This window comes from Oncorhynchus nerka, linkage group LG14, assembly GCF_034236695.1.
Source record: "Oncorhynchus nerka isolate Pitt River linkage group LG14, Oner_Uvic_2.0, whole genome shotgun sequence".
Lineage (NCBI taxonomy): Eukaryota > Metazoa > Chordata > Actinopteri > Salmoniformes > Salmonidae > Oncorhynchus > Oncorhynchus nerka.
The window spans coordinates 9,785,121-9,809,648 of NC_088409.1; the positions used below are offsets into that span (position 1 = coordinate 9,785,121).

At 47.4% G+C, this 24,528-nt stretch overlaps 1 pseudogene; it reads left to right on the forward strand.

Annotated features, from left to right (window-relative positions):
- LOC135574989 (ectonucleotide pyrophosphatase/phosphodiesterase family member 2-like) overlaps positions 1 to 17,780 on the forward strand; it is a 46,925-nt pseudogene extending 29,145 nt beyond the window's left edge.
- The last annotated feature ends 6,748 nt before the right edge of the window (positions 17,781 to 24,528 follow it).

The window sequence follows — 24,528 nt, forward strand, 5'->3', positions numbered from 1 at the left end:
CTGATCCAGTCTGTCCTCACAACCCTAAACATACAGGGGTGTAGATCTGATCCAGTCTTACCTCAACCCTAAACATACAGGGGTGTAGATCTGATCCAGTCTGTCCTCACAACCCTAAACATACAGGGGTGTAGATCTGATCCAGTCTTACCTCAACCCTAAACATACAGGGGTGTAGATCTGATCCAGTCTGTCCTCACAACCCTAAACATACAGGGGTGTAGATCTGAGATCTGTCTCCACAACCCTCCAGTCTTACCTCAACCCTAAACATACAGGGGTGTAGATCTGATCCAGTCTGTCCTCAACCCTAAACATACAGGGGTGTAGATCTGATCCAGTCTTACCTCAACCCTAAACATACAGGGGTGTAGATCTGATCCAGTCTTACCTCAACCCTAAACATACAGGGGTGTAGATCTGATCCAGTCTTACCTCAACCCTAAACATACAGGGGTGTAGATCTGATCCAGTCTTACCTCAACCCTAAACATACAGGGGTGTAGATCTGATCCAGTCTGTCCTCACAACCCTAAACATACAGGGGTGTAGATCTGATCCAGTCTGTCCTCACAACCCTAAACATACAGGGGTGTAGATCTGATCCAGTCTTACCTCAACCCTAAACATACAGGGGTGTAGATCTGATCCAGTCTGTCCTCACAACCCTAAACATACAGGGGTGTAGATCTGATCCAGTCTTACCTCAACCCTAAACATACAGGGGTGTAGATCTGATCCAGTCTGTCCTCACAACCCTAAACATACAGGGGTGTAGATCTGATCCAGTCTTACCTCAACCCTAAACATACAGGGGTGTAGATCTGATCCAGTCTTACCTCACAACCCTAAACAAACAGGGGTGTAGATCTGAATCAGTCTGTCCTCACAACCCTAAACATACAGGGGTGTAGATCTGATCCAGTCTTACCTCAACCCTAAACATACAGGGGTGTAGATCTGATCCAGTCTTACCTCAACCCTAAACATACAGGGGTGTAGATCTGATCCAGTCTGTCCTCACAACCCTAAACATACAGGGGTGTAGATCTGATCCAGTCTTACCTCAACCCTAAACATACAGGGGTGTAGATCTGATCCAGTCTTACCTCAACCCTAAACATACAGGGGTGTAGATCTGATCCAGTCTGTCCTCACAACCCTAAACATACAGGGGTGTAGATCTGATCCAGTCTGTCCTCAACCCTAAACATACAGGGGTGTAGATCTGATCCAGTCTTACCTCAACCCTAAACATACAGGGGTGTAGATCTGATCCAGTCTTACCTCAGCCCTAAACATACAGGGGTGTAGATCTGATCCAGTCTGTCCTCACAACCCTAAACATACAGGGGTGTAGATCTGATCCAGTCTTACCTCAGCCCTAAACATACAGGGGTGTAGATCTGATCCAGTCTGTCCTCACAACCCTAAACATACAGGGGTGTAGATCTGATCCAGTCTTACCTCAACCCTAAACATACAGGGGTGTAGATCTGATCCAGTCTTACCTCAACCCTAAACATACAGGGGTGTAGATCTGATCCAGTCTTACCTCAACCCTAAACATACAGGGGTGTAGATCTGATCCAGTCTGTCCTCACAACCCTAAACATACAGGGGTGTAGATCTGATCCAGTCTTACCTCAACCCTAAACATACAGGGGTGTAGATCTGATCCAGTCTGTCCTCACAACCCTAAACATACAGGGGCGTAGATCTGATCCAGTCTTACCTCAGCCCTAAACATACAGGGGTGTAGATCTGATCCAGTCTGTCCTCACAACCCTAAACATACAGGGGTGTAGATCTGATCCAGTCTTACCTCCAGGGGTGTAGATCTGATCCAGTCTTACCTCAGCCCTAAACATACAGGGGTGTAGATTTGATCCAGTCTGTCCTCACAACCCTAAACATACAGGGGTGTAGATCTGATCCAGTCTTACCTCAACCCTAAACATACAGGGGTGTAGATCTGATCCAGTCTTACCTCAGCCCTAAACATACAGGAGCGTAGATCTGATCCAGTCTTACCTCAGCCCTAAACATACAGGGGTGTAGATGCTGCCAAGTTGTACAATTTTCCTGATGCTCTTGTAACAGTTTGCCTCTCTCTCTCTCTGTCTGTCCTTCAGGAATATGGAGCTACTTCCAGAAGACTCTTGTGAAGAAGTATGCCATGGAGAGAAATGGGCTCAACTTGATCTGTGGGCCCATATTTGACTACGACTACGATGGCCTGAGAGACTCGGCAGAGAAAATTAAACAGTAAGGGCTTTCGGTCTTCACTGACATACAGGCTACGTCCCAAAAAGGCCCCTATTAGAGTGCACTATTTTTGATCAGAGCCCCTAATTCCCTTTATAGTGCACTACTGTTGACCAGTGCTGGTCAATGGTAGTGCACTTGAACCTCTACGGGATTGATGTCCGGTTGAGCTAACATGCGCTATTTTGATTAGCATGATATTGTAAGTAACAAGAACATTTCCCAGGACATAGACATGTTTTTTTATTGGCAGAAAGCTTAAATTCTTGTTAATCTAACTGCACTGTCCAATTTACAGTAGCTATTACAGTGAAAGAATACCATGGTATTGTTTGAGGTATATACTTGAAAATGTAGCAAACCAATTAGGCACATCTGAGCAGATTTGATACAACATTTTGAACAGAAATGCAATGGTTCATTGAATCAGTCTAAAACTTAGCACATACACTGCTGCCATCTAGTGGCCAAAATCTAAATTGCGCCTAATCTGCAGTAATACGTTGTGGCCTTTCTCTTGCATTTCAAAGATGACGGAACAAAAAAACACATGTTTTCTTTGTATTATCTTTTACCAGATCTAATGTGTTATATTCTCCTACATTCAGTTCACATTTACACAAACTTCAAAGTGTTTCCTTTCAAATGGTATCAAGAATATGCATATCCTTGCTTCAGGTCCTGAGCCACAGGCAGTTAGATTTGGGTATGTCATTTTAGATGAAAACTGAAAGAAAGGGTCCGACCCGTAAGAGGTTTTAAAAGGAACAGGGTTTAATTTGGGAAGCAGCCACAACACAACATAGTACTGTACTTCTCAATGGGAAGTCAGACCCAAACCTCGTTTTGCACCTTAATGATTTGGAACAGTCAATGTTTCTCTTTCCTTTCCTGCACAAGGTCAATATTCTATTTCGTATTTTACTCATTCGTCAAAGTAGAGGCAGGGGCGGCAGGTAGCATAGTGGTTAGAGCGTTGGACCGGAAGGTTCAAACCCCCGATCTGACAAGGTACAAATCTGTCGTTCTGCCCCTGAACAGGCAGTTAACCCACTGTTCCTAGGCCGTCATTGAAAATAAGAATTTGTTCTTAACTGATTTGCCTAGTTAAATAAAGGTTAAATAAAAAAATTAAAATAGAGGCAAATTAAATGTATTGTCATGAAAATGATCCAGCAAAATGTAGTTGTAGGGCCACCTAGTGGCTAAAAGCTGTCATTACAAATATCTGTACTTCTGGCTCCATTCAATCATCATGGTCATAATGTCACTGAACCTCACATAGAGCCTTCATGTCATTGAATGTGTGTTCTCTGTCTGTGGGACTGTGCTGTCTCATAGTTACTGACTGTCCTCTGGCTACATGTGTGTTCTCTGTCTGTGGGACTGTGCTGTCTCATAGTTACTGACTGTCCTCTGGCTACATGTGTGTTCTCTGTCTGTGGGACTGTGCTGTCTCATAGTTACTGACTGTCCTCTGGCTACATGTGTGTTCTCTGTCCCATAGTTACTGACTGTCCTCTGGCTACATGTGTGTTCTCTGTCTCATAGTTCTGACTGTCCTCTGGCTACATGTGTGTTCTCTGTCTGTGGGACTGTGCTGTCTCATAGTTACTGACTGTCCTCTGGCTACATGTGTGTTCTCTGTCCCTAGTTACTGACTGTCCTCTGGCTACATGTGTGTTCTCTGTCTCATAGTTACTGACTGTCCTCTGGCTACATGTGTGTTCTCTGTCTGTGGGACTGTGCTGTCCCATAGTTACTGACTGTCCTCTGGCTACATGTGTGTTCTCTGTCTGTGGGACTGTGCTGTCCCATAGTTACTGACTGTCCTCTGGCTACATGTGTGTTCTCTGTCTGTGGGACTGTGCTGTCCCATAGTTACTGACTGTCCTCTGGCTACATGTGTGTTCTCTGTCTGTGGGACTGTGCTGTCCCATAGTTACTGACTGTCCTCTGGCTACATGTGTGTTCTCTGTCTGTGGGACTGTGCTGTCCCATAGTTACTGACTGTCCTCTGGCTACATGTGTGTTCTCTGTCTGTGGGACTGTGCTGTCTCATAGTTACTGACTGTCCTCTGGCTACATGTGTGTTCTCTGTCTGTGGGACTATGCTGTCCCATAGTTACTGACTGTCCTCTGGCTACATGTGTGTTCTCTGTCTGTGGGACTGTGCTGTCCCATAGTTACTGACTGTCCTCTGGCTACATGTGTGTTCTCTGTCTGTGGGACTGTGCTGTCCCATAGTTACTGACTGTCCTCTGGCTACATGTGTGTTCTCTGTCTGTGGGACTGTGCTGTCCCATAGTTACTGACTGTCCTCTGGCTACATGTGTGTTCTCTGTCTCATAGTTACTGACTGTCCTCTGGCTACATGTGTGTTCTCTGTCTGTGGGACTGTGCTGTCCCATAGTTACTGACTGTCCTCTGGCTACATGTGTGTTCTCTGTCTCATAGTTACTGACTGTCCTCTGGCTACATGTGTGTTCTCTGTCTGTGGGACTGTGCTGTCTCATAGTTACTGACTGTCCTCTGGCTACATGTGTGTTCTCTGTCTGTGGGACTGTGCTGTCCCATAGTTACTGACTGTCCTCTGGCTACATGTGTGTTCTCTGTCTGTGGGACTGTGCTGTCTCATAGTTACTGACTGTCCTCTGGCTACATGTGTGTTCTCTGTCTGTGGGACTGTGCTGTCTCATAGTTACTGACTGTCCTCTGGCTACATGTATGTTCTCTGTCTCATAGTTACTGACTGTCCTCTGGCTACATGTGTGTTCTCTGTCTGTGGGACTGTGCTGTCCCATAGTTACTGACTGTCCTCTGGCTACATGTGTGTTCTCTGTCTGTGGGACTGTGCTGTCTCATAGTTACAGACTGTCCTCTGGCTACATGTGTGTTCTCTGTCTGTGGGACTGTGCTGTCTCATAGTTACTGACTGTCCTCTGGCTACATGTGTGTTCTCTGTCTGTGGGACTGTGCTGTCTCATAGTTACTGACTGTCCTCTGGCTACATGTGTGTTCTCTGTCTCATAGTTACAGACTGTCCTCTGGCTACATGTGTGTTCTCTGTCTGTGGGACTGTGCTGTCTCATAGTTACTGACTGTCCTCTGGCTACATGTGTGTTCTCTGTCTCATAGTTACTGACTGTCCTCTGGCTACATGTGTGTTCTCTGTCTGTGGGACTGTGCTGTCCCATAGTTACTGACTGTCCTCTGGCTACATGTGTGTTCTCTGTCTGTGGGACTGTGCTGTCCCATAGTTACTGACTGTCCTCTGGCTACATGTGTGTTCTCTGTCCCATAGTTACTGACTGTCCTCTGGCTACATGTGTGTTTCTCTGTCTCATAGTTACTGACTGTCCTCTGGCTACATGTGTGTTCTCTGTCTGTGGGACTGTGCTGTCCCATAGTTACTGACTGTCCTCTGGCTACATGTGTGTTCTCTGTCTCATAGTTACTGACTGTCCTCTGGCTACATGTGTGTTCTCTGTCTGTGGGACTGTGCTGTCTCATAGTTACTGACTGTCCTCTGGCTACATGTGTGTTCTCTGTCTGGGACTGTGCTGTCCCATAGTTACTGACTGTCCTCTGGCTACATGTGTGTTCTCTGTCTCATAGTTACTGACTGTCCTCTGGCTACATGTGTGTTCTCTGTCTGTGGGACTGTGCTGTCCCATAGTTACTGACTGTCCTCTGGCTACATGTGTGTTCTCTGTCTTTTAGTTACTGACTGTCCTCTGGCTACATGTGTGTTCTCTGTCTGTGGGACTGTGCTGTCTCATAGTTACTGACTGTCCTCTGGCTACATGTGTGTTCTCTGTCTGGGACTGTGCTGTCCCATAGTTACTGACTGTCCTCTGGCTACATGTGTGTTCTCTGTCTGTGGGACTGTGTTGTCTCATAGTTACTGACTGTCCTCTGGCTACATGTGTGTTCTCTGTCTGTGGGACTGTGCTGTCCCATAGTTACTGACTGTCCTCTGGCTACATGTGTGTTCTCTGTCTGTGGGACTGTGCTGTCCCATAGTTACTGACTGTCCTCTGGCTACATGTGTGTTCTCTGTCTGTGGGACTGTGCTGTCTCATAGTTACTGACTGTCCTCTGGCTACATGTATGTTCTCTGTCTCATAGTTACTGACTGTCCTCTGGCTACATGTGTGTTCTCTGTCTGTGGGACTGTGCTGTCCCATAGTTACTGACTGTCCTCTGGCTACATGTGTGTTCTCTGTCTGTGGGACTGTGCTTTCTCATAGTTACAGACTGTCCTCTGGCTACATGTGTGTTCTCTGTCTGTGGGACTGTGCTGTCTCATAGTTACTGACTGTCCTCTGGCTACATGTGTGTTCTCTGTCTCATAGTTACTGACTGTCCTCTGGCTACATGTGTGTTCTCTGTCTGTGGGACTGTGCTGTCCCATAGTTACTGACTGTCCTCTGGCTACATGTGTGTTGTCTGTCTGTGGGACTGTGCTGTCCCATAGTTACTGACTGTCCTCTGGCTACATGTGTGTTCTCTGTCCCATAGTTACTGACTGTCCTCTGGCTACATGTGTGTTCTCTGTCTCATAGTTACTGACTGTCCTCTGGCTACATGTGTGTTCTCTGTCTGTGGGACTGTGCTGTCCCATAGTTACTGACTGTCCTCTGGCTACATGTGTGTTCTCTGTCTCATAGTTACTGACTGTCCTCTGGCTACATGTGTGTTCTCTGTCTGTGGGACTGTGCTGTCTCATAGTTACTGACTGTCCTCTGGCTACATGTGTGTTCTCTGTCTCATAGTTACTGACTGTCCTCTGGCTACATGTGTGTTCTCTGTCTGTGGGACTGTGCTGTCTCATAGTTACTGACTGTCCTCTGGCTACATGTGTGTTCTCTGTCTGTGGGACTGTGCTGTCTCATAGTTACTGACTGTCCTCTGGCTACATGTGTGTTCTCTGTCTGTGGGACTGTGCTGTCCCATAGTTACTGACTGTCCTCTGGCTACATGTGTGTTCTCTGTCTGTGGGACTGTGCTGTCTCATAGTTACTGACTGTCCTCTGGCTACATGTGTGTTTCTCTGTCTGGGACTGTGCTGTCTCATAGTTACTGACTGTCCTCTGGCTACATGTATGTTCTCTGTCTCATAGTTACTGACTGTCCTCTGGCTACATGTGTGTTCTCTGTCTGTGGGACTGTGCTGTCCCATAGTTACTGACTGTCCTCTGGCTACATGTGTGTTCTCTGTCTGTGGGACTGCTGTCTCATAGTTACAGACTGTCCTCTGGCTACATGTGTGTTCTCTGTCTGTGGGACTGTGCTGTCTCATAGTTACTGACTGTCCTCTGGCTACATGTGTGTTCTCTGTCTGTGGGACTGTGCTGTCTCATAGTTACTGACTGTCCTCTGGCTACATGTGTGTTCTCTGTCTGGGACTGTCTCATAGTTACAGACTGTCCTCTGGCTACATGTGTGTTCTCTGTCTGTGGGACTGTGCTGTCTCATAGTTACTGACTGTCCTCTGGCTACATGTGTGTTCTCTGTCTCATAGTTACTGACTGTCCTCTGGCTACATGTGTGTTCTCTGTCTGTGGGACTGTGCTGTCCCATAGTTACTGACTGTCCTCTGGCTACATGTGTGTTCTCTGTCTGTGGGACTGTGCTGTCCCATAGTTACTGACTGTCCTCTGGCTACATGTGTGTTCTCTGTCCCATAGTTACTGACTGTCCTCTGGCTACATGTGTGTTCTGTGGGACTGTCTCATAGTTACTGACTGTCCTCTGGCTACATGTGTGTTCTCTGTCTGTGGGACTGTGCTGTCTCATAGTTACTGACTGTCCTCTGGCTACATGTGTGTTCTCTCTGTGGCTACTGTCCCATAGTTACTGACTGTCCTCTGGCTACATGTGTTCTCTGTCTCATAGTTACTGACTGTCCTCTGGCTACATGTGTTCTCTGTCTGTGGGACTGTGCTGTCCCATAGTTACTGACTGTCCTCTGGCTACATGTGTGTTCTCTGTCTCATAGTTACTGACTGTCCTCTGGCTACATGTGTGTTCTCTGTCTGTGGGACTGTGCTGTCTCATAGTTACTGACTGTCCTCTGGCTACATGTGTGTTCTCTGTCTGTGGGACTGTGCTGTCCCATAGTTACTGACTGTCCTCTGGCTACATGTGTGTTCTCTGTCTGTGGGACTGTGCTGTCTCATAGTTACTGACTGTCCTCTGGCTACATGTGTGTTCTCTGTCTGTGGGACTGTGCTGTCCCATAGTTACTGACTGTCCTCTGGCTACATGTGTGTTCTCTGTCTGTGGGACTGTGCTGTCTCATAGTTACTGACTGTCCTCTGGCTACATGTGTGTTCTCTGTTGGGACTGCTGTCCCATAGTTACTGACTGTCCTCTGGCTCTGTGTTCTCTGCATAGTTACTGACTGTCCTCTGGCTACATGTGTGTTCTCTGTCTGTGGGACTGTGCTGTCTCATAGTTACTGACTGTCCTCTGGCTACATGTGTGTTCTCTGTCTGTGGGACTGTGCTGTCCCATAGTTACTGACTGTCCTCTGGCTACATGTGTGTTCTCTGTTCTCTGTCCCATAGTTACTGACTGTCCTCTGGCTACATGTGTGTTCTCTGTCTGTGGGACTGTGCTGTCCCATAGTTACTGACTGTCCTCTGGCTACATGTGTGTCTGTTCTGTCCCTGTTCTGACTGGGACTGTGCTGTCCCATAGTTACTGACTGTCCTCTGGCTACATGTGTGTTCTCTGTCTGTGGGACTGTGCTGTCTCATAGTTACTGACTGTCCTCTGGCTACATGTGTGTTCTCTGTCTGTGGGACTGTGCTGTCCTCATAGTTACTGACTGTCCTCTGGCTACATGTGTGTTCTCTGTCTGTGGGACTGTGCTGTCCCATAGTTACTGACTGTCCTCTGGCTACATGTGTGTTCTCTGTCTGTGGGACTGTGCTGTCCCATAGTTACTGACTGTCCTCTGGCTACATGTGTGTTCTCTGTCTGTGGGACTGTGCTGTCCCATAGTTACTGACTGTCCTCTGGCTACATGTGTGTTCTCTGTCTGTGGGACTGTGCTGTCTCATAGTTACTGACTGTCCTCTGGCTACATGTGTGTTCTCTTCTCTGTCTCATAGTTACTGACTGTCCTCTGGCATAGTTACACTGTCCTCTGTGTGTTCTCTGTCTGTGGGACTGTGCTGTCCCATAGTTACTGACTGTCCTCTGGCTACATGTGTGTTCTCTGTCTGTGGGACTGTGCTGTCTCATAGTTACTGACTGTCCTCTGGCTACATGTGTGTTCTCTGTCTGTGGGACTGTGCTGTCTCATAGTTACTGACTGTCCTCTGGCTACATGTATGTTCTCTGTCTCATAGTTACTGACTGTCCTCTGGCTACATGTGTGTTCTCTGTCTGTGGGACTGTGCTGTCCCATAGTTACTGACTGTCCTCTGGCTACATGTGTGTTCTCTGTCTGTGGGACTGTGCTGTCTCATAGTTACAGACTGTCCTCTGGCTACATGTGTGTTCTCTGTCTGTGGGACTGTGCTGTCTCATAGTTACTGACTGTCCTCTGGCTACATGTGTGTTCTCTGTCTGTGGGACTGTGCTGTCTCATAGTTACTGACTGTCCTCTGGCTACATGTGTGTTCTCTGTCTCATAGTTACAGACTGTCCTCTGGCTACATGTGTGTTCTCTGTCTGTGGGACTGTGCTGTCTCATAGTTACTGACTGTCCTCTGGCTACATGTGTGTTCTCTGTCTCATAGTTACTGACTGTCCTCTGGCTACATGTGTGTTCTCTGTCTGTGGGACTGTGCTGTCCCATAGTTACTGACTGTCCTCTGGCTACATGTGTGTTCTCTGTCTGTGGGACTGTGCTGTCCCATAGTTACTGACTGTCCTCTGGCTACATGTGTGTTCTCTGTCCCATAGTTACTGACTGTCCTCTGGCTACATGTGTGTTCTCTGTCTCATAGTTACTGACTGTCCTCTGGCTACATGTGTGTTCTCTGTCTGTGGGACTGTGCTGTCCCATAGTTACTGACTGTCCTCTGGCTACATGTGTGTTCTCTGTCTCATAGTTACTGACTGTCCTCTGGCTACATGTGTGTTCTCTGTCTGTGGGACTGTGCTGTCTCATAGTTACTGACTGTCCTCTGGCTACATGTGTGTTCTCTGTCTGGGACTGTGCTGTCCCATAGTTACTGACTGTCCTCTGGCTACATGTGTGTTCTCTGTCTCATAGTTACTGACTGTCCTCTGGCTACATGTGTGTTCTCTGTCTGTGGGACTGTGCTGTCCCATAGTTACTGACTGTCCTCTGGCTACATGTGTGTTCTCTGTCTTTTAGTTACTGACTGTCCTCTGGCTACATGTGTGTTCTCTGTCTGTGGGACTGTGCTGTCTCATAGTTACTGACTGTCCTCTGGCTACATGTGTGTTCTCTGTCTGGGACTGTGCTGTCCCATAGTTACTGACTGTCCTCTGGCTACATGTGTGTTCTCTGTCTGTGGGACTGTGTTGTCTCATAGTTACTGACTGTCCTCTGGCTACATGTGTGTTCTCTGTCTGTGGGACTGTGCTGTCCCATAGTTACTGACTGTCCTCTGGCTACATGTGTGTTCTCTGTCTGTCTCTGTCTGACTGGGATGTGTGTTCTCTGTCTGTGGGACTGTGCCCATAGTTACTGACTGTCCTCTGGCTACATGTGTTCTCTGTCTGTGGGACTGTGCTGTCTCATAGTTACTGACTGTCCTCTGGCTACATGTGTGTTCTCTGTCTCTGTCTGTTACTGACTGTCCTCTGGACATGTGTGTTCTCTGTCTGTGGGACTGTGCTGTCCCATAGTTACTGACTGTCCTCTGGCTACATGTGTGTTCTCTGTCTGTGGGACTGTGCTTTCTCATAGTTACAGACTGTCCTCTGGCTACATGTGTGTTCTCTGTCTGTGGGACTGTGCTGTCTCATAGTTACTGACTGTCCTCTGGCTACATGTGTGTTCTCTGTCTCATAGTTACTGACTGTCCTCTGGCTACATGTGTGTTCTCTGTCTGTGGGACTGTGCTGTCCCATAGTTACTGACTGTCCTCTGGCTACATGTGTGTTGTCTGTCTGTGGGACTGTGCTGTCCCATAGTTACTGACTGTCCTCTGGCTACATGTGTGTTCTCTGTCCCATAGTTACTGACTGTCCTCTGGCTACATGTGTGTTCTCTGTCTCATAGTTACTGACTGTCCTCTGGCTACATGTGTGTTCTCTGTCTGTGGGACTGTGCTGTCCCATAGTTACTGACTGTCCTCTGGCTACATGTGTGTTCTCTGTCTCATAGTTACTGACTGTCCTCTGGCTACATGTGTGTTCTCTGTCTGTGGGACTGTGCTGTCTCATAGTTACTGACTGTCCTCTGGCTACATGTGTGTTCTCTGTCTCATAGTTACTGACTGTCCTCTGGCTACATGTGTGTTCTCTGTCTGTGGGACTGTGCTGTCTCATAGTTACTGACTGTCCTCTGGCTACATGTGTGTTCTCTGTCTGTGGGACTGTGCTGTCTCATAGTTACTGACTGTCCTCTGGCTACATGTGTGTTCTCTGTCTGTGGGACTGTGCTGTCCCATAGTTACTGACTGTCCTCTGGCTACATGTGTTCTCTGTCTGTGGGACTGTGCTGTCTCATAGTTACTGACTGTCCTCTGGCTACATGTGTGTTCTCTGTCTGTGGGACTGTGCTGTCTCACTGACTGTCCTCTGGCTACATGTGTGTTCTCTGTCTCATAGTTACTGACTGTCCTCTGGCTACATGTGTGTTCTCTGTCTGTGGGACTGTGCTGTCCCATAGTTACTGACTGTCCTCTGGCTACATGTGTGTTCTCTGTCTGTGGGACTGTGCTGTCTCATAGTTACTGACTGTCCTCTGGCTACATGTGTGTTCTCTGTCTGTGGGACTGTGCTGTCTCATAGTTACTGACTGTCCTCTGGCTACATGTGTGTTCTCTGTCTGTGGGACTGTGCTGTCTCATAGTTACTGACTGTCCTCTGGCTACATGTGTTCTCTGTTCTGGGACTGTCTCATAGTTGACTGTCCTCTGGCTACATGTGTGTTCTCTGTCTGTGGGACTGTGCTGTCATAGTTACTGACTGGACTGTGACTGTCCTCTGGCTACATGTGTGTTCTCTGTCTGTGGGACTGTGCTGTCCCATAGTTACTGACTGTCCTCTGGCTACATGTGTGTTCTCTGTCTGTGGGACTGTGCTGTCCCATAGTTACTGACTGTCCTCTGGCTACATGTGTGTTCTCTGTCCCATAGTTACTGACTGTCCTCTGGCTACATGTGTGTTCTCTGTCTCATAGTTACTGACTGTCCTCTGGCTACATGTGTGTTCTCTGTCTGTGGGACTGTGCTGTCTCATAGTTACTGACTGTCCTCTGGCTACATGTGTGTTCTCTGTCTGGGACTGTGCTGTCCCATAGTTACTGACTGTCCTCTGGCTACATGTGTGTTCTCTGTCTCATAGTTACTGACTGTCCTCTGGCTACATGTGTGTTCTCTGTCTGTGGGACTGTGCTGTCCCATAGTTACTGACTGTCCTCTGGCTACATGTGTGTTCTCTGTCTCATAGTTACTGACTGTCCTCTGGCTACATGTGTGTTCTCTGTCTGTGGGACTGTGCTGTCTCATAGTTACTGACTGTCCTCTGGCTACATGTGTGTTCTCTGTCTGGGACTGTGCTGTCCATAGTTACTGACTGTCCTCTGGCTACATGTGTGTTCTCTGTCTGTGGGACTGTCTCATAGTTACTGACTGTCCTCTGGCTACATGTGTGTTCTCTGTCTGTGGGACTGTGCTGTCTCATAGTTACTGACTGTCCTCTGGCTACATGTGTGTTCTCTGTCTGTGGGACTGTGCTGTCCCATAGTTACTGACTGTCCTCTGGCTACATGTGTGTTCTCTGTCTGTGGGACTGTGCTGTCTCATAGTTACTGACTGTCCTCTGGCTACATGTGTGTTCTCTGTCTGGGACTGTGCTGTCCCATAGTTACTGACTGTCCTCTGGCTACATGTGTGTTCTCTGTCTGTGGGACTGTGCTGTCCCATAGTTACTGACTGTCCTCTGGCTACATGTGTGTTCTCTGTCTGTGGGACTGTGCTGTCTCATAGTTACTGACTGTCCTCTGGCTACATGTGTGTTCTCTGTCTGTGGGACTGTGCTGTCTCATAGTTACTGACTGTCCTCTGGCTACATGTGTGTTCTCTGTCTCATAGTTACTGACTGTCCTCTGGCTACATGTGTGTTCTCTGTCTGTGGGACTGTGCTGTCCCATAGTTACTGACTGTCCTCTGGCTACATGTGTGTTCTCTGTCTGTGGGACTGTGCTGTCCCATAGTTACTGACTGTCCTCTGGCTACATGTGTTCTCTGTTCTCTGTCCCATAGTTACTGACTGTCCTCTGGCTACATGTGTGTTCTCTGTCTCATAGTTACTGACTGTCCTCTGGCTACATGTGTGTTCTCTGTCTGTGGGACTGTGCTGTCCCATAGTTACTGACTGTCCTCTGGCTACATGTGTGTTCTCTGTCTCATAGTTACTGACTGTCCTCTGGCTACATGTGTGTTCTCTGTCTGTGGGACTGTGCTGTCTCATAGTTACTGACTGTCCTCTGGCTACATGTGTGTTCTCTGTCTGGGACTGTCTGTCTCATAGTTACTGACTGTCCTCTGGCTACATGTGTGTTCTCTGTCTGTGGGACTGTGCTGTCTCATAGTTACTGACTGTCCTCTGGCTACATGTGTGTTCTCTGTCTGTGGGACTGTGCTGTCTCATAGTTACTGACTGTCCTCTGGCTACATGTGTGTTCTCTGTCTGTGGGACTGTGCTGTCCCATAGTTACTGACTGTCCTCTGGCTACATGTGTGTTCTCTGTCTGTGGGACTGTGCTGTCTCATAGTTACTGACTGTCCTCTGGCTACATGTGTGTTCTCTGTCTCATAGTTACTGACTGTCCTCTGGCTACATGTGTGTTCTCTGTCTGTGGGACTGTGCTGTCCCATAGTTACTGACTGTCCTCTGGCTACATGTGTGTTCTCTGTCTCATAGTTACTGACTGTCCTCTGGCTACATGTGTGTTCTCTGTCTCATAGTTACTGACTGTCCTCTGGCTACATGTGTGTTCTCTGTCTGTGGGACTGTGCTGTCCCATAGTTACTGACTGTCCTCTGGCTACATGTGTGTTCTCTGTCTCATAGTTACTGACTGTCCTCTGGCTACATGTGTGTTCTCTGTCTGTGGGACTGTGCTGTCCCATAGTTACTGACTGTCCTCTGGCTACATGTGTGTTCTCTGTCTGTGGGACTGTGCTGTCCCATAGTTACTGACTGTCCTCTGGCTACATGTGTTGTCTGTTCTCTGTCCCATAGTTACTGACTGTCCTCTGGCTACATGTGTGTTCTCTGTCTCATAGTTACTGACTGTCCTCTGGCTACATGTGTGTTCTCTGTCTGTGGGACTGTGCTGTCCCATAGTTACTGACTGTCCTCTGGCTACATGTGTGTTCTCTGTGTCTCTGTCTCATAGTTACTGACTGTCCTCTGGCTACATGTGTGTTCTCTGTCTGTGGGACTGTGCTGTCTCATAGTTACTGACTGTCCTCTGGCTACATGTGTGTTCTCTGTCTCATAGTTACTGACTGTCCTCTGGCTACATGTGTGTTCTCTGTCTGTGGGACTGTGCTGTCTCATAGTTACTGACTGTCCTCTGGCTACATGTGTGTTCTCTGTCTGTGGGACTGTGCTGTCTCATAGTTACTGACTGTCCTCTGGCTACATGTGTGTTCTCTGTCTGTGGGACTGTGCTGTCCCATAGTTACAGACTGTCCTCTGGCTACATGTGTGTTCTCTGTCTGTGGGACTGTGCTGTCTCATAGTTACTGACTGTCCTCTGGCTACATGTGTGTTCTCTGTCTCATAGTTACTGACTGTCCTCTGGCTACATGTGTGTTCTCTGTCTCATAGTTACTGACTGTCCTCTGGCTACATGTGTGTTCTCTGTCTCATAGTTACTGACTGTCCTCTGGCTACATGTGTGTTCTCTGTCTCATAGTTACTGACTGTCCTCTGGCTACATGTGTGTTCTCTGTCTGTGGGACTGTGCTGTCCCATAGTTACTGACTGTCCTCTGGCTACATGTGTGTTCTCTGTCTCATAGTTACTGACTGTCCTCTGGCTACATGTGTGTTCTCTGTCTGTGGGACTGTGCTGTCCCATAGTTACTGACTGTCCTCTGGCTACATGTGTGTTCTCTGTCTGTGGGACTGTGCTGTCCCATAGTTACTGACTGTCCTCTGGCTACATGTGTGTTCTCTGTCTGTGGGACTGTGCTGTCCCATAGTTACTGACTGTCCTCTGGCTACATGTGTGTTCTCTGTCTCATAGTTACTGACTGTCCTCTGGCTACATGTGTGTTCTCTGTCTGTGGGACTGTGCTGTCCCATAGTTACTGACTGTCCTCTGGCTACATGTGTGTTCTCTGTCTGTGGGACTGTGCTGTCCCATAGTTACTGACTGTCCTCTGGCTACATACAGTCTACCATGAATACATATTCAACCTCCTTTGGTGATCTTCACATGTATTTTGTCTACAGGTATGGAAGTGGTTCAGGGCCCATTCCAACCCACTACTACTGTGTGTTAACCAGTTGTCTGGACTTCACCCAGGCTGAGGACATCTGTACTGGACCTCTTAGCAGCTCTGCCTTCATCCTACCACACCGCTCAGACAACGACGAGAGCTGCAGTGTGAGTCCCTGGCTACGTCCAAAATGACATAGGGCTGCTACATAGGACTGCTACATAGGACTGCTACATAGGGCTGCTACATAGGACTGCTACATAGGGCTGCTACATAGGACTGCTACATAGGACTACATAGGGCTACATAGGACTGCTACATAGGGCTGCTACATAGGACTGCTACATAGGGCTGCTACATAGGACTGCTACATAGGGCTGCTACATAGGGCTGCTACATAGGGCTGCTACATAGGACTGCTACATAGGACTGCTACATAGGGCTGCTACATAGGACTGCTACATAGGGCTGCTACATAGGGCTGCTACATAGGACTGCTACATAGGGACTGCTACATAGGGCTGCTACATAGGGCTGCTACATAGGACTGCTACATAGAGCTGCTACATAGAGCTGCTACATAGGACTGCTACATAGAGCTGCTACATAGGACTGCTACATAGGAGTGCTACATAGGACTGCTACATACTGGATAGGACTGCTACATAGGACTGCTAGGGCTCCTACATAGGGCTGCTACATAGGGCTGCTACATAGGGCTGCTACATAGGACTGCTACATAGAGCTGCTACATAGAGCTGCTACATAGGACTGCTACATAGAGCTGCTACATAGGACTGCTACATAGGACTGCTACATAGGACTGTTACATAGGGCTGCTACATAGGACTGCTACATAGGGCTGCTACATAGGACTGCTACATAGGACTGTTACATAGGGCTGCTACATAGGGCTGCTACATATGACTGCTACATAGGGCTGCTACATATGACTGCTACATAGGGCTGCTACATAGGACTGCTACATAGGGCTGCTACATAGGACTGCTACATATGACTGCTACATAGGGCTGCTACATAGGCCTCTGATCAAAGGGAGTATATTGTGTAGGGAACAGGGTGCTATTGCCTCACACAGAGAGAGAGAAATTGTGAGACAGAAAGACACGAAAGGGCCAACCAGTGAAGAATAAACACCATTGTAAATACAACCCATATTTATTATGTTGATTTATTTCCCCTTTTGTACTTTTAACTATTTGCACATTGTTGCACTGTATATAGAAATATGACATTTGAAATGTGTCTATTCCTTTGAAACTTGTGAGTAATGTTCATTTGTTTATTTCACTTTTGTCTATTTCACTTGCTTTGTCAGTGTAAACATGTTTCCCATGTCAATAAAGTCCCTTGAATTGAGAGAGAGATCTCAGAGCATCATGAAATGTGCAGGTAGCTGACGTTGTCTTCGTCCCCCCAGAGCTCTGAGGACGAGTCTAAGTGGGTGGAGGATCTGATGAAGCTGCACACGGCCCGGGTCCGAGACGTGGAGATCCTCACGGGCCTGGACTTCTACCGTCGGACTAGCCGGAGTTACCCTGAAATCCTCTCACTGAAGACTCACATGCACACGTATGAGAGCGAGATCTAAACCACTGTCTCCCTACCCTCTCCTGTCTCCCTACCCTCTCCTGTCTCCCTACCCTCTCCTGTCTACCTACCCTCTCCTGTCTACCTACCATCTCCTGTCTCCCTACCATCTCCTGTATCCCTACCCTCTCCTGTCTCCCTACCCTCTCCTGTATCCCTACCCTCTCCTGTCTCCCTACCCTCTCCTGTCTCCCTACCCTCTCAGGTCTCCCTCTCCTGTCTCCCTACCCTCTCCTGTATCCCTACCCTCTCCTGTCTCCCTACCCTCCTGTCTCCCTACCCTCTCCTGTCTCCCATACCCTCTCCTGTATCCCTACCCTCTCCTGTCTATCTACCCTCTACCTACCCTCTCCTGTCTCCCTACCCTCTCCTGTCTCCCTACCCTCTCCTGTCTCCCTACCCTCTCCTGTCTCCCTCTCCTCTCCTGTCCTACCCTCTCCTGTCTCCCTACCCTCTCCTGTCTCCCTACCCTCTCCTGTCTCCCTACCCTCTCCTGTCTCCCTACCCTCTCCTGTCTCCCTACCCTCTCCTGTCTCCCTACCCTCTCCTGTCTCCCTACCCTCTCCTGTCTCCCCCCTCTCCTGTCTCCCTACCCTCTCCTGTCTCCCTACCCTCTCCTGTCTCCCTCTCCTGTCTCCCTCTCCTGTCTCCCTCCTGTCTCCCTCTCCTGTCCCTCCCTCCCTCCTGTCTCCCTACCCTCTCCTGTCTCCCTACCCTCTCCTGTCTCCCTCTCCTGTCTCCCTCTCCTGTCTCCTGTCTCCCCCTCTCCTGTCTCCCTACCCTCTCCTGTCTCCCTCCCTCTCCTGTCTCCTACCCTCTCCTGTCCCTACCCTCTCCTGTCTCCCTCCCTCTCCCCTCTCCTGTCTCCCTACCCTCTCCTGTGTCCCTACCCTCTCCTGTCTCCCTACCCTCTCCTGTCTCCCTCTCCTGTCTCCTCCCTCTCCTGTCTCCCTCTCCTGTCTCCCTACCCTCTCCTGTCTCCCTCTCCTGTCTCCCTCTCCTGTCTCCCTACCCTCTCCTGTCTCCCTACCCTCTCCTGTCTCCCTACCCTCTCCTGTCTCCCTACCCTCTCCTGTCTCCCTACCCTCTCCTGTCTCCCTACCCTCTCCTGTCTCCTACCCTCTCTGTGTCCCTACCCTCTCCTGTCTCCCTACCCTCTCCTGTCTCCCTACCCTCTCCTGTCTCCCTGTCTCCCTCTCCTGTCTCCCTACCCTCTCCTGTCTCCCTACCCTCTCCTGTCTCTCCCTACCCTCTCCTGTCTCCCTACCCTCTCCTGTCTCCCTACCCTCTCCTGTCTCCCTACCCTCTCCTGTCTCCCTACCCTCTCCTGTCTCCCTACCCTCTCCTGTCTCCCTACCCTCTCCTGTCTCCCTACCCTCTCCTGTCTCCCTACCCTCTCCTGTCTCCCTACCCTCTCCTGTCTCCCTCCCCTCTCCTGTCTCCCTACCCCTCTCCTGTCTCCCTCTCCCTACCCCTCCTGTCTCCCCCTCTCCTGTCTCCCCCTCTCCTGTCTCCCTACCCTCTCCTGTCTCCCTCCCCTCTCCTGTCTCCCTCCCTCTCCTGTCTCCCTTCCCTCTGTCTGTCTCCCTACCCTCTCCTGTCTCCCCCTACCCTCTCCTGTCTCCCTCCCCTCTCCCTCTCCCTACCCTCTCCTGTCTCCCTACCCTCTCCTGTCTCTCCTGTCTCCCTCCCTCTCCTGTCTCCCTCCCTCTCCTGTCTCCCTCCCTCTCCTGTCTCCCTACCCTCTCCTGTCTCCCTCTCCTGTCTCCCTCCCTCTCCTGTGTCCCTCTACCTACCCTCTCCTGTCTCCCTCTCCCCTCTCCTGTCTCCCTCTCCTGTCTCCCTCCCCTCTCCTGTCTCCCTCCCCTCTCCTGTGTCCCTTCCCTCTCCTGTCTCCCTCCCCTCTCCTGTCTCCCTCTCCTGTCTCCCTCTCCTGTCTCCCTCTCCCTCCCCTCTCCTGTGTCCACCACAGCTCTGATGGTCTGGTGTATATTTTTGAATATGTCGTTTTGTTTTTTCACATGTATTGTTCTAAATGTTTATTCATGGCTGTTCTGTTCCTCTGTAATGTAACATTTCCTGTTCCTCTGTAATGTAACATTTCCTGTTCCTCTGTAATGTAACATTTCCTGTTCCTCTGTAATGTAACATTTCCTGTTCCTCTTTATTTTTGTTTTTTTGATGATTAACAAGCATGAATTTAATTATTTGTTGTTACTTGTATTGATAATGTGGTGTGTTGTTGTATGTGTCTGTGTTGTATGTGTGTGTTGTTGTGTGTTGTGTGTGTGTGTGTTGTATGTGGTGAGTGTGTTGTATGTGTGTTGTTGTATGTGTGTGTGTGTGTGTTGTATGTGGTGTCTGTGTTGTATGTGTGTGTTGTTGTGTGTTGTGTGTGTGTGTGAGTGTTGTATGTGGTGTGTGTGTTGTATGTGTGTTGTTGTATGTGTGTGTGTGTGTGTTGTATGTGGTGTGTGTGTTGTATGTGTGTGTGTTGTATGTGGTGTGTGTGTTGTATGTGGTGTGTGTTGTATGTGTGTTGTTGTATGTGTGTTGTATGTGGTGTGTGTGTTGTATGTGGTGTGTGTTGTTGTGTGTTGTGTGTGTGTGTGTTGTATGTGTGTTGTTGTATGTGTGTGTTGTATGTGGTGTGTGTTGTTGTGTGTGTGTGTGTGTGTGTGTTGTATGTGTGTTGTTGTATGTGTGTGTGTGTGTTGTATGTGTGTTGTTGTATGTGTGTTGTTGTATGTGTGTGTTGTTGTGTGTGTGTGTGTGTGTGTGTTGTATGTGTGTTGTTGTATGTGTGTGTGTGTGTTGTATGTGTGTTGTTGTATGTGTGTGTTGTTGTGTGTGTGTGTGTGTGTGTGTGTGTGTGTGTGTTGTATGTGTGTTGTTGTATGTGTGTGTTGTATGTGGTGTGTGTTGTTGTGTGTGTGTGTGTGTGTGTGTTGTATGTGGTGTTTCTGATGAATGTCTTGCTGGTGATGGCTGACAGTACTGTGTTAATACGAATAATATTCAGCTCTGTCTGTCTGTACTGTGAACAGTAATAATAGTGAACCTGTAGTGGTGACGTCCTGTTAAATATGTCCCAGACACCTGTGTGATCCACTTATTTATGCCTGATGTTTTAATCCAATAAACCTTTTTGTACGACCTCGTCTGTTATTGCGGCGTATCGGGAAGTTGGCAGCGAGGCCAGAGGTCATTGCTGCTCACCATTGTTGGTTTGATTTAATGCTTAACGATATTAGCATTATGATCATCAATTAAAATACAATGAAAACATAAATCAATAAAGGCTGTTCCTGTAGTTGGGAGATTTAATTTCAGTAATAAATGTGTGTTTGAATGGGTTTGGTGACAGGCTCTAATGGGCTCCCGAGTGACACAGCGGTCTAAGGCGCTGCATCTCAGTGCTAGAGGTGTCATTACAGACACCCTGGTTCGAATCCAAGGCTGTATGTATTACAACCGGCCGTGATTGGGAGTCCCACAGGGCGGTGCACAACTGGCCCAGCATCGTTCGGGTTTGGCCGGTGTCGGCCGTCATTGTAAATAAGAATTTGTTCTTAACCGGCTCGCCTAGTTAAATAAAAGTTACTTTTTTGTTTTAAATGGCAAGAGATGCTGACAGGCTTTTAACTTGTAGTCTACATGCTACAGAAATGTCTACCTACAACATCCCTCCATGGATGAAATCTAGGAAGTGCATCTGGTCTGACTCAAACCTGCTAATCTCAGTGGACGCTTCCCCAGACCTACAATAAAGGTTTGAATCGAGGCACATCTGATTACCCTGCAAACACCCGTCTGTCTGTCTCTACACTACAGCGCTGATATACTGTAGTGTTCTCAGTCATTTATCTCAGTGCCAGAGACCAGAGAAAATGTATTTTACCAGCTGTCTGTCTCAACACTACAGCGCTGATATACTGTAGTGTTCTCAGTCATTTATCTCAGTGCCAGAGACCAGAGAAAATGTATTTTACCAGCTGTCTGTCTCTACACTACAGCGCTGATATACTGTAGTGTTCTCAGTCATTTATCTCAGTGCCAGAGACCAGAGAAAATGTATTTTACCAGCTGTCTGTCTCAACACTACAGCGCTGATATACTGTAGTGTTCTCAGTCATTTATCTCAGTGCCAGAGACCAGAGAAAATGTATTTTACCAGCTGTCTGTCTCAACACTACAGCGCTGATATACTGTAGTGTTCTCAGTCATTTATCTCAGTGCCAGAGACCAGAGAAAATGTATTTTACCAGCTGTCTGTCTCTACACTACAGCGCTGATATACTGTAGTGTTCTCAGTCATTTATCTCAGTGCCAGAGACCAGAGAAAATGTATTTTACCAGCTGTCTGTCTCTACACTACAGCGCTGATATACTGTAGTGTTCTCAGTCATTTATCTCAGTGCCAGAGACCAGAGAAAATGTATTTTACCAGCTGGCTGCCGGTAAATGACTGGACACCCTGTGTACTGTACGTCCTGAATGGTAACCTATTCTCTACATAGGCTGCGTTTACACAGGCAGCTCAATTCTCATATTTCTTCCCCCACTATTTGGTCTTTCAACCAATCACATCAGATCTCTTTCAGAGGTGATCTGATTTGCCAAAAGACCAATTAGTGGAAAAAAGTTCAGAATTAGGCTGCCTGTGTAAACGCAGCCATGGTGCATAGTTTTGACCGGGGCCCATAGGGATTCTATAGGGAATAAGACCCGATTTGTCTTTGTTTATGAATGGTCATACTGGCCCTACTACACTATAGAAATTGGGGAAATGCTTCTTTTGAAATCAAAGCTGTTTCACTGCCCATGTTGCGGGCAATGGCGGTGTCCAAACTCAAATCATCACAGAGTTAATTATTGATGGCTTGACGTGCATGTTAATTCTATCTTGTGATTTGAAATAAAAGTTAATTTTGGTTGCATTTGGTCTCGGCTATACACCGCTGGTTATTTGACTAAGATTTATGAAGTCAAGAAACTACTACTATTACTTAGCTAGCTACACTGACTACCGATGTTCACAAAATGTAAACAAAAGCAACTTGTGTAATATGAGTATCATTTAGTACAACCACTAGCAACGATTTAATGAGTACTTGCGAAAAACTGGGCCAACAGCTATTGTACTTACGCATAATAGATGAATATGTTACAGTGCAGTAGGGGAAAATAGAATAAAGACGCTCAGCCCCTCTGCTATTCTCCGCTCCCAAATCAACGTGCTTGTGTGTAGCAGGTGGAACGGCACATTGACACAACGCGGACGGCAACGCGACGCTTCTGTCGGAGCTGAGCTGAGCTGTGATGTGCTGTACTTTTCCAATTAGCTCTACAGAACACAGGGAGAGGACAGTGTGCCGGACCAGGGATACCGCAGTTATGGTCATGGATAACTTTTACTCTGGATAGGAATAACAATAGAGGTAATGTTTCCTTATACTTTCCGGCACTTCTTAAATATCCCACAAGGTGTCGCTGTTTTATATATAGTGGTTTTATACATCCGTTCTGGGAGAGCTTAGAGCGTTCAGTGATTTCACTGACTTGTAGAAGAAGCGTTGGAAGTTAGAACCCACCATAGTCTCTAATAGTCATTAAGCATTTTATGTCGCATTCATTCGACGGGGTTGTCACTAAACTAACTATACATTAACCTTATATGAAAGGTGTTGTGACTCAGTTTTAGGTCAATTTAATGTACATCAACTGTTGTCTAACAATCTATCTACACGGTATATCATGACGGTTGGAATAAAGAGAAACAAATCAGAAGTTATAGAAAATATACATATTTAATGTCAAATCATGAGTAAGTGCAGTATTATTATATTGACCGAAAAGGCTGAGCGAAACACAACCAGAGTAGACGTACAGATACTATATAGAATTACTATTTACATTCTGTTTACAAACACATACAGACACTATATAGAATTCATATTTACATTCGGTTTACAAACACATACAGACACTATATAGAATTCATATTTACATTCGGTTTACAAAGACATACAGATACTATATAGAATTCATATTTACATTTGGTTTACAAACACATACAGACACTATATAGAATTCATATTTACATTCGGTTTACAAACACATACATTTATGTATTTAATACACGCTCGCGCCAACTATACAGTAAAGTATTCTCATAACGTGTATCTTTCTACAAGAGACCATAGGAGGAGTAGAAAACTAACGTTCTGTTTTTAAGGAAAATCTACATTGCGTCGCAGTCAATGACAGTATATATCAGAACTGGGTGACATATGTATATATATATATATATATATATATATGCCAAAGACTTTGGAGGTGCACTTGACTTAGCTTGACTTAGCTTGAGTTAGCTTAGCTTGACTTAACTTGACTTAGCTTGACTTAACTTGACTTAACTTGACTTAGCTTGACTTAACTTGACTTAGCTTGACTTAACTTGACTTAACTTGACTTAGCTTGCCCTGTACAATGCAACCAATGGAATAGTCTCATAAACTGCCAACTCAACCCACAGCCTGCACACTGTTTTGACACGTATTTGACCCAGGTCTGACGTGTAAGTGGGGCGGGGCTAGAGGTCCAAGAGCGGAGACTTACAGGCTGGCTGTGGAAAGCGGCAGTACATTATGAGAACAACCTTTTGACCTGGCTGTCGACATGACTGTTGTGTGGGCCAAGACCGGGTTGACTGAAGAGCCTGGGAGAGGGCAAGAGTCTGCAAACATCTACAAGGTTAAAGGTCAGAGGAATGAGGGGGGGGGAGGTAGAAACACAGGTTTTCACCAGAACAAATACAACAGTGAGCAGGTGTTGTTCTCACCAGACATTTCTTTGTGACGTGCAGCTGGAGAATTGTTGGACGTGCAGACATTGCACTTGAAATGATTGTAGGTAGCCTAACCGCTATTTCAGAAATACCTCTGGAACAGTCAGAGGCTGTTTAAAACTGACCCAGGAGCTGTGTATGATCTCCTGAGGCCATTTGAGTCAGGCTGTTTAAAACTGACCCCA